At 38.9% G+C, this 10,977-nt stretch overlaps 1 pseudogene; it reads right to left on the bottom strand.

The window, feature by feature from the left end:
- The window catches only part of LOC107678438 (N-alpha-acetyltransferase 35, NatC auxiliary subunit-like), an 18,697-nt pseudogene that overhangs the window by 3,429 nt on the left and 4,291 nt on the right, over positions 1–10,977 (bottom strand).

Genomic DNA, 10,977 nt, shown 5'->3' with positions numbered 1-10,977 from the left:
TCTTTGTGTGTGTGTGTGTGTGTGTGTGTGTGTGTGTGTGTCTGGAGGTGGTACCTTGTACATGCCGGCACACATGTTCTGGTAAGCCTGGCTCATGGTGATCTCTTTACTCAGAGGACGAGCTGACGAGACAATGGAAACACAATGAGTCAGACTGAAAGGTCACAATTCTACAGAGAGAACTGTGATTCCTGAATGACTGTGAAAACCTTTCTTCTTCTTCTTGCTCTTCTTGCTGCTTCGTACTTTCAGCTGCTCCTCCAGGATTCTCTCCTCTGCCATCTGAGAGCTGTCGGCTCGACTCAGCGTGGACATGAGCCACGCATACAGGAACTCCGACAGATACCTGTACATACATGGAGAGAGAGAGACATGTCAACCATTCTCTCTCTCCAGACTCGCTGAATTAAACCGGCTGTTTTGCTACTGTCCCTTTAAGATTAATGTGCACTTTGGACTTCATTTAGGGCATCTTTCAGAGATGCACCAATACTGAAACTGTAGCTGATACCAATAAGCTGATAATTATATTAACATATTTACATATATAAAATATATAATAATAACATTAACATATTATATTCAAATACATTGTATATTATAACACTTAACACTTAAGTATGTTTTTTGGCATTTAAATTCATTTTCATTTGGAGCATAACTTTTTTTTTTGTTGTTGTTTTAAACTTTGATAAAATTGTGAGAAAGAATTAGAATTTATTATGCTATTAAATCTTTTGACTATTTGTCGCTATCTCCTTAAATTAGTGCTAGATCGGAATCTAAGCTATGATCCTAAAATAGGTGGAAATAATTAAATATCAAATATCATTCAATAGATATCCAACAACGGTCCAATAAATTGAAAATGATATATTCAATATATTGCGCATCGCTAGTTCCTGTGCATTCGGTTTTGTTTAGCTGTTGCATAATTGGTCAGGACAGTTCGGACATTGCGTGAATCAGAGGTAAAAAAACGATATAAATACTGTTCAGTTTCTTGCACAGACCAATCGTTTCGTGTCTTTACACATCAATGTATCGTCACGAGCCACAGGGTTTAATTTGGTTTTGTTTGTTTGTTTTTTTTACTCTCAAAGCCGTGATTCCCATCCACCTCCATTATATGACTGACAGAATGCAACGGTTTGTGTTCAAAATCTCAGTTTGTGTTCTACTGAAGAAACAAAGTCACCTACATCTTGGATGCCCTGGGGGAAAGCAGATAAACATCAAATTTGTGGGTGAACTATCCCTTTAAGCCTCGAATGTCAACTATATACATTGGATTGGTTTCTTATTTAAATAAAAAAGCAAAAATATGCATGGTATTATAATGTTATACTAAAACTAAAACAATGGAAAAAACCCTTAAAATAACATGTAGAAAGAAAAAAAAACACATCCAAAGCCCCGTTCACACCAAGAACGATAACTATAAAGATAACTATAAAGATAACGATATTAGCGTCCACACCAGCGAACGATATCATCTGTTTATTCTAAGCGCACGATCGTCTACCGCTTTAAATTCTTGAGCTCGTTACAGCAGGATGGATTCTGATTGGCAGTCAATTTTTTATCGTTCATCAGCTGGAAAAAAATCGTTTTGAAAGTGATCACAACGATATCGTTTCTCTTTGTCTTTATCATTATAGTTGTGGTGTGGACTCTGCTATTCTTTAATATTGAGAACGATTTTTAGAACTATATCTTTATCGTTATCTTTATAGTTATCGTCCTTGGTGTGAACGGGCCTTTAAGCACGCAGAATAACACAAGTGGACTTTGAACGATTAATTGCCGCTTGAACGATTACGTAATTGTGGCATCCGTAATTGTAATTGCGATTAGAAATTTAATTAATTGTGCAGCCCTACGATAAATTAAAAAAATGCTGATAACTAATATATTGCAGATGTGTTGTGCTGATCTGTATATAGCATTAAAACTGTGTTTGTTTAGGTTTGGTATAATTGGTCACTATCCCTTTAAATTAGTGTTAGATTATGATCTAAATCTTAAAATAGGTGAGCGATAAATATCTGTTAAATAAAAAAATGCTGATAACCATTATATGGCAGATATATTGTGCATTCTTAGTACGTGTTATTTTGTGCCTATGCATTCTGTTCTGTCTACAGCAGTAAAACCACGAGTGTTTAGCTGTCGTACCAGTAGATGTAATAATACTCGTGCATGCTGTAGAGCTCCAGCTCAAAGCCGCTGAGCAGGTACTGGATCATGATGCGCAGGTTGTGATAGAGGATCCAGGTGCCCAGACAGGCTAAATGCTGCCTCTGAGGCTCCAGCTTCATCAGCAGACCGTGGAGAGCAGCGTCCACCTTCTCAGCCTAAACAACAACCAACACGCTCAATGATGCCTTACTGCTCACATCATGACAACAGACTGATCGTTTACATGCCCAAAGTTTAAAGGAACAGTTCACCCACTCCAGTAGTTTAAACCAGTGTATTCCAAAGTGATCAGTTTCTATGATGAACAGAGTGGAAAGAAAACCCCACACATTTCTAATACAAACTATGACAGCTAAGGGGTCGTTCACACAGAAGGCGAATCAAATTTTCATCTTGCAATTCATTGCTAATGCTCTTATCACGGTATACGGTATTATCACGACATTGAAATTTAGTTGCAAAAAAGTGTTGTCAAAGTATAACAGGTTTAATAATTTTTTTCTTATAACAAAAAGAAACTGAACATTTAAATACAATAAAGCAATACACAGAAATTGTACTTTACAGTAAGATCTCATTAGTTAACGACGAGCAATTTGCTACAGAAGTTATTAATCTTTGTTAAAAATATACAATTGTTAGTTCATGTTAGATCTTGCTCTAGCAACTTTTGATTTTAACATGTTATTAAATATTGAAATGAACAAAGATTAATAAATGTTTAGAAGAATTTTTCATTGGCAGTTTATGTTTTACTAATAAATTAATGTTAACTAATGTAAAGTGTGACTGAACAATAAAGACTCAAAACATTTTCAAACAATATCTAGGGCATGTTGTAGTCCAGATTAAAATGTAAAAAAGTTTGAAAATACATAGCCTATTAAGTCTAAATATTTAAGTAATTGGTGCTGTGATGCGAAAACACAAATCTGAATGGCTGTTTAAATCATTTAAATAGGTTTCAGAAAGTAGCACTGCGCAGCTGCTTTATTTCCGGGGTTTCCGGGGTATCGGCTTCATTTCTGCTGTCAGAGAGTGAATGTGCGTTTTCATTCAGCGCGTCACGCGCTTCTCATCCGTGCTTGTTTACATGAGAGTGCGTAGCGGTGTTGTGCATTGGGACCAGTTGATGGGAAAAGTATTCTCAATGCATTCAAAAAAATCGGAATAATTTGTAATAAATAATTATTCATGGTATTTTGAAGTTCCCACGACGATAACAATATCGTGCATGTTCATTATCATGATATATCGCATTACCGACTACCGGCACATGTCTAGTCTGCTTGCATTTTTTCAAAAAAGCGCAGCGCAGAATGCCTCCTCTGCCATGTTGCAATCAAATAAAACAGTTACCATGCCAACTTACTACTGTAAAAGCTAAAAAAACCTTAGACAAATCACAAAAAAAGCTCTAAAAGCTCGCAACGCTTGCCCCGCCTCTGGAGTCTTCTGACTAGTCCACTGTTTTGGAACTGACATTGACGAGCGGCACTGCGTTGACATTCTTTTAACCTGTCTGTCACAGCATTGTAAAAACGTGGCGCTCATGTGCATGAGCAATCACGCGAGTGCAATGGCCATACACCTCTGTCTAGGTGTTTACATGGAAAAACGCGTTCTGTGTGAACGGCCCCTAACAGTTAGCTTGCGTCAGTGTGGCTGGTACACCTACGTTGTAGCCTTTATTGCTGGTGGGACTTTTGATTCATCTACGTAGCTGACGTGAATCTTTTGAAGATTAAATATTCGTTTACTGACTTGTTTAGTGACAGGTTACATTGTTTCAGTAGTAGATGTGGCAAACATCGTGTCTTATTAGAGAGTCATTGAATCATTCACCCAACATGGTCATTTCATTCGTGTACGGACACATTGAAAATGTTCTTGTTGTGAATGAGACTGACTTACATGTTGAACTGGTTCATTCAGTTTGTTCATGAGTCTTGCTCAAACTCAAAACGCTGTAGCGTCTGGACCAATCAAACACACAATATATATTTTGTTAGCTATATTTAACAAATACTCTGTAACACCCCTCAGTTAACAAGCCATACGAGGACCTATGGACCCTTGAATGCACAGAGATACCGTGACGAGATCCTGAGGCCCATTGTTGTGCCATTCATCCACGACCATCACCTCTTGTTGCAGCGTGATGATGCACGGCCCCATTTTGCAAGGATCAGTACACAAATCGAGAAATAGGCCTTTTGTGTACATAGAAAAAGTCTTAGCTCTTTGAGTTCAGCTCATGAAAAATGGGGGCAAAAACAAAAGTGTTGCATTTATAATTTTGTTCAGTGTACGTATTTACTAAGATTCTATCTGCTAAACTATTGTGAGGACATACATCAGTATACGGGTTGTAAGACACAGGGATGCAAACTCATCATTGGTGAAAAAGGTGACATCCCCCGTCCAAGCCAAAAAAAAAAAACATTTAAAAAAATTTTTTTTTTTTTAACTCTATAGTTCTGCAGTAAAACTCACTTTAAAGATTCACTTTTTATTCATGAAGATGACAAAACAATTAATGTGCCAAAATTCCTGGTGGAAAACAAAGACTTTTAATATGAAAATAACATGAAATTACCATTATATCCAGTAGATGGCAGCAGAGGCTCACTCATTTGACATTTCCACTCTCTAGTTTTTTTCACGTTTTGCCCTTGGATTTATTATAAAATGACTATTATGACAAATTTTAGTACTTTTACTGTACTGATGTATGAATTAAAGCAAGTACAATATAATTAAATAATAATGCATTAAATATTTTTGAGATATTTTTAGATTTCATTTAAAAAATGCATTTTTTAAACAAAAAGAGTGCTTTAAGTTTTATCTTTAACTGTAAAAGCTGCTAAATATATTCGAGTCATGTTGCGAGACACAGGGTCGGCACAGTCACTGATTTTAGAGAATGCACTGCTGTTTTCGAGTGGGTCATATACGGGCAATGATGTGCTCATTCGAGGGATTGAACCGGGCTGTACTTCTGTACCGTTACATACAGTCCTTCTAAAATCTGACCTTATTTCAGGCCCTGTTAGCATTGGTGTGTATTCCCAGTTACCTGTAGAGGGCGTGAGCATGATCTTGGGTAATGATTTGGCTGGGGCTAAAGTTTTCCCGTATCCGATCGTGTCAGCAAAGCCTGATATTAGTAATCCGGTATCTGCCTTATTGCAATTTCCCACGGTTTTTCCGGCATGTGTTGTAACGCGTGCACAAAAGAAATTTGAAGATGTGGTGGATCTGTCAAATTCTTTTCTAGCTGTACCGTCTGAGGTTGCAGAGTGCAAACTGCTTGTTAAACCCCAACTGTTGTCAGGTGATCAGCATGGTAGCGCCGACGAAATTTCCTTAAAGGTGGGTAGGGAACAATTAATAGTTGCGCAGAAATCTGATCGAACCTTGAATAAATGTATTAGTGCGGCCGTAAGTAGTACACAAGTGTCAGATGCTCGAGTGGGTTATTTTTGGGACGATGGTGTGTTGATGCGTTGGTGGAAGCCATCGAGTCCTAAAAGTGACGATGTGTATCAGATTGTTCTTCCTACAGAGTATCGATCTCAGATTATGAAGTTGGCTCACGAACATATTTGTTCAGGACACCTCGGTGTTACTAAAACGTATGACCGCATTTCTAGACATTTCTTTTGGCCGAGTTTGAAATCATCCGTGTCCGAGTTTGTTCGGGTGTGTCATGTTTGTCAACTTGTTGGCAAACCTAACCAAACGATTCCGCAAGCGCCACTCAAACCTATTCCGGTTGTAGGGGAACCGTTTGAGAGGCTTATTTTGGATTGTGTTGGTCCTTTACCGAAGTCTAAGTCTGGTCATCAGTTTATTCTCACCATAATGTGCGCTGCTACCTGTTATCCGGAAGCGGTGCCATTGCGTTCTATTAAAGCGAAAGCTGTGGTCAAAGAACTGGTCAAGTTTTGCTCTATGTTCGGGCTACCTAGGGTAATACAAACAGACCAGGGAACGAACTTCACTTCACGCTTATTTGAACAGTTAGTAGATGAACTGGGAGTGGAACACCAAATGTCGAGCGCGTATCACCCAGAATCGCAAGGTGCACTCGAGCGTTTTCACAGACGCTAAAGTCAATGTTACGCACTTACTGTGTGGAAACGAATAAAGAATGGGTGGATGGGCTACCGTTGTTAATGTTCGCTATAAGGAGTACTGTACAGGAATCCTTAGGGTTTAGTCCGGCCGAACTTGTGTTTGGACACACAGTTCGTGGACCCTTGAAATTGCTGAGCGAACAGTTTCTCTCTAAAGATCCTCCTCGAATACCGATCTTGGAGTATGTCAACACGTTTCACGAACAGCTCCGTAATGCTTGGGAGGTTGCTAAGCAGCATCTTGCTGGGTCCCAATCGAAAATGAAGTGCAGATATGATAAAACGAGTGTGGTTCGTAACTTTCAGCCAGGTGATTCTGTGCTTGTATTTCTGCCTGTTCCTAACTCTTCTATGCACGCGCGTTTTGCTGGGCCGTATAAAATTGAGAGAAAACTGGGTGATACCAACTATACAGTTTTAACCCCTGATCGACGTCGCAAAAGTAGAGTTTGCCACGTGAACATGTTGAAAGCATATGTTGACAAAAATGTGTCTGAGGTTAAGTCTTCAGGTAAAAATGTATCTGCAGTGACTGTTGTTGAGCTGTCTTCCAGCTGCGTGCCAGGGACAGATTATATAATTGGAGAGGATGTTCAAGCCTCTGGTGGGAGACTTTCGAATTCTGCTATTTTAGCCACCTTGTCATCTCACCTTTCGTATTTGTCGGAGTATCAGCGTGATGATGTTATTGAACTGATTCATAAGTATCCTAAATTGTTCAGTGATGTCCCTTCTCAGACGAATGCGTTAGTGCACGATATTGAAGTGGGTCAAAGTACGCCAATCAAGCAACATCCATATCGTGTCAATCCACGCAAACGTCAGGCTATGAGAGATGAAGTAAAGTATCTCGTGAGTAACGGTTTCGCAATACCAAGTCAGAGCCCATGGAGCTCGCCGTGCCTACTTGTGCTCAAGTCTGACGGCTCACTGCGATTCTGCACTGACTTTCGCAGAGTGAATCACGTTACTAAGGCTGACTCATTTCCTCTCCCTAGGATGGAAGACTGTGTTGACCGTGTGGGTTCATCACGTTACGTCACCAAGCTCGACCTCCTAAAAGGGTACTGGCAGGTGCCATTAACAAAGCGCGCGTCTGAAGTCTCTGCGTTTGTTACACCTGACGCATTTATGCAGTATACTGTGATGGCTTTCGGGATGCGCAATGCACCCGCCACGTTCCAGCGATTAATGCACCTTGTATTGTCGGATATGCAGAACTGCGAAGTCTACTTGGACGACGTGGTAATATACTCCATGACATGGAAAGATCATTTATGTACTCTTGGTTTGGTTATGGAACGCTTGGCTAAAGCATCTTTGACACTTAACCTTGGTAAGTGTGAGTTTGCCAAGGCGATCGTAACCTATCTTGGTAAACTGGTCGGACAAGGCCAGGTTAGACCAGTCCAGGCTAAAATTGAAGCCGTTATGCAATTCCCTGTACCCACGAATAAACGCGAACTGCGGCGTTTTCTGGGAATGGCTGGTTATTACCGAGGTTTTTGTTGTAATTTTGCCTCTGTAGTTGCACCTCTCACTGATCTGTTGAGCACTGAACGACAATTTATGTGGAACGAAGTTTGTGATTTTGCCTTTTGTTCTGCTAAGGATCTATTGTGCAATGCTCCAGTTCTCCAAGCTCCGAATTTTGCTGCTGCTTTCAGTCTGCAGGTGGATGCGAGTGCCAATGGTGCTGGCGCGGTGCTGACGCAGGCTGATGAGGCTGGTATTGAACATCCAGTGAGTTACTTCTCAAAGAAGTTCAATAGATGTCAGAAGAACTATAGTACCATCGAGAAGGAAGCTCTAGCTTTACGCTCTTAAAATCTTCAAGTAAAATTAGCTCTTGCAATTCCTCAAGAGTCACAATTTTTGTGGAAACGCACCATTTCTCAAATAGTGTTCTTTTCTCACGCGCAAATTCAACGAACCATGTATGCAACACAGACGTGTTGGTGTTGTAGTTTTGTTTCTCTGAATTTAGTCTGAATCCATCGGCTTTCATTCCGTCCATTGCTACAGTTATCAGTCAATCACAGCAATGACTGGAAGAACAATTTAGCGGATTCACTCGTGTAATTTTTTACATTCGCATTTGTCATTCCTGAAACAATATACGTGTACGTTTGGTCCTCTTAGACAAACAAAACTTTTCCTTTAAATTGTTATTGGATTCTGTAGAGAAAACGAGCAAAGGCCACTCATCTTGTAGCGCAACTGACCGAGCTTACTCGCGCGAAAACTCCTGATATAATCAATAAGTAACTACACAATCAATCTCTTATTTACATTGTGTGTATGCTTTTTCTCTCTTGTTATAATAGTAAGATCTGTGAGCATGTACAACTCCGTAAACTTGCGAAAACAAAAATGAGTTCAGAGTGGATTCTGACTAACCTACAGTAAACACCTCTGATTGGCCACTGGTGTCAACAGAGAAGCCTGTGATTGGCTACAATTCTCAACTCTGTAAATAGAAACGCACAGTAGCATTTGAAAGCAGGTGTAAAAAGACCCCTCACACACAATTTTAAAAACTCACCGGATCACACAAATGACCCATTTTGAATTCAAAACTGCGAATTTCGCCGAAAGGTGACAAGTTTGCATCCCTGAAGACAGCAGGTTACAAGATGAAACAACATATTAGCGACATAAGACAACATGAAATGACTTTCGCAACACATTTAACCATAATGTGACAGAAAAGTTTCAGTTTCAGAGCGAAAGCTTCTGAAAGTGAACGTGTCTCTTCGGAAGACTTGGATTAAACCGTTGGATTGATATTAATTACTTCTACAATGGCTTTATGCACTTTTTGAGCTTGAAAATTTTGGTTGAGTGGACTTTCAATGGATGGATAAAAATATCTTCATTTGTGTTGTGAACATGAGTTTGGAACGACAAAACGCTTTTGTCAGTAAATGACAATTTTTCTGTGAACTATCCCTTTAAGATCTTTGTAATAACAAACACTGATGAATCGAGAGGAATTAGACCAGAGAAACATTTCAAGAAAGTAAACAGGACCGTTCTGTTGACTTTACACGTCGATTTTAACCAATTAAAAGCTATCTGCGCACCTCATCCTGAAGGGTGGCGAACTCCTCCAGAATGTGACCCAGTTTGTCTCTCTGGCGCGCTCGGTTTTGCCCGTGAATCTGGATTAGGCTGCAGAACGGCTGTGACACATAATACCACTCTTATTTCATCACATTAAATCAAAAACAGTATTTCACTTGTCATAACAACATGTTCAACAAAATGAATCACAAACCCGTGTGCAGTGTGTTACAAACGAGTCAATGTAATCTTTAGCCTGGTGGTTATTGTTCAAACTGCATCTGTGAACAAACCAAACAGTGTTAAACCAAGGTAGGAATATAGTTTGATCTCAAAGGCATCATGACTTGATAATTTAGTAAGTCGATAAGGACAGGCAGGAGAAAAAATAAAACGGGACCACTGGAATAAAAATAACATTAATCTTGTCAGCTGTGATAGGGGAGACATGGTAAAGGTTTTCAAAAGATTTACACGTGTAATGCTTATTTAATATGCAACAGTGTTACCCAATCACATCAGTGGGCGTTTATAATGAAGTCTTAATGTAAAAATCCTACCAATATTATAAGTATACTTTAGGGAACGTTATAAAATAAAATTAAATACAATTTATTAATAATTAATAAACAAATAATACAATTTCTACAAATAATCACTCACTTTGGAGAGAGGACAGGTGGACTGACAAAATAACGCAGTGCATCTTTAATCATGTCCTGCATCAGATGAGTCCCAAACACCTTCTTATTGTCAATCAGAAACGTGGTCTGCATCAGACAGACAGACAGCATTCAGGTGAGCGTTAAGACTATCTACATGCCAAGACCAACCATCATATCATACATTTCCTGATCAATCTGTCTCTATGTGTGACATAATGTAACCAAGACCTGTTTTATTTGTGTTATTCGTTGATAATAGAGCATTAAAAATACATTTCCTGACCACAGAAGAGATTTATAATGTCAGATGAAGATGGTCTCACCTGCAGCAGAGACCTCAACCGCACACATGGAGACTGTTCACTGAATTCACAGAAGAAATCCTGAAGCGCATGCAGCATTAGTTAAGATTTATCTTTAAAACAACCTTGTATTTATACTGAGAGTTACTTACCAAGATGCTGTGCAGGTTGATTATGTTGATGACCTCACAGACCGTTTTAATGCCCTCAATGAGTTTGCTGAAGTAGTTGACCATCTCTTCTCTCTTGATGATCTTGGCATATCGTGGGAAAGTGGGCGGGAGCAGGCGCTGGTTAACCAGCGGCTCGAAACCCATCATGATTGGGTGATCTGCAAAAATCATGGTGTGAACATTTGTGGAATTACATATGGCCAAAAAGCAATTTCTCAGACAAAACAAATTAAACATTAAAGTAATTAAATTAAATTAAAAATAAAATGAAAAATATTTAAATAATTTAGAAATAAAATGAATAACATGGGGTTAAATTAAAACAAAAAATTTATTATATTAAAAATTTAATTACATTTTTAATTAAATTCAAAATAAATGAAAAATATTAAAGGGGTCATATGATGCTGCTAAAAAGAACATT

Source organism: Sinocyclocheilus anshuiensis, unplaced genomic scaffold (assembly GCF_001515605.1).
Source record: "Sinocyclocheilus anshuiensis isolate Anshui unplaced genomic scaffold, SAMN03320099.WGS_v1.1 scaffold112, whole genome shotgun sequence".
Lineage (NCBI taxonomy): Eukaryota > Metazoa > Chordata > Actinopteri > Cypriniformes > Cyprinidae > Sinocyclocheilus > Sinocyclocheilus anshuiensis.
This window is presented reverse-complemented; position numbering and strand designations above follow the sequence as displayed.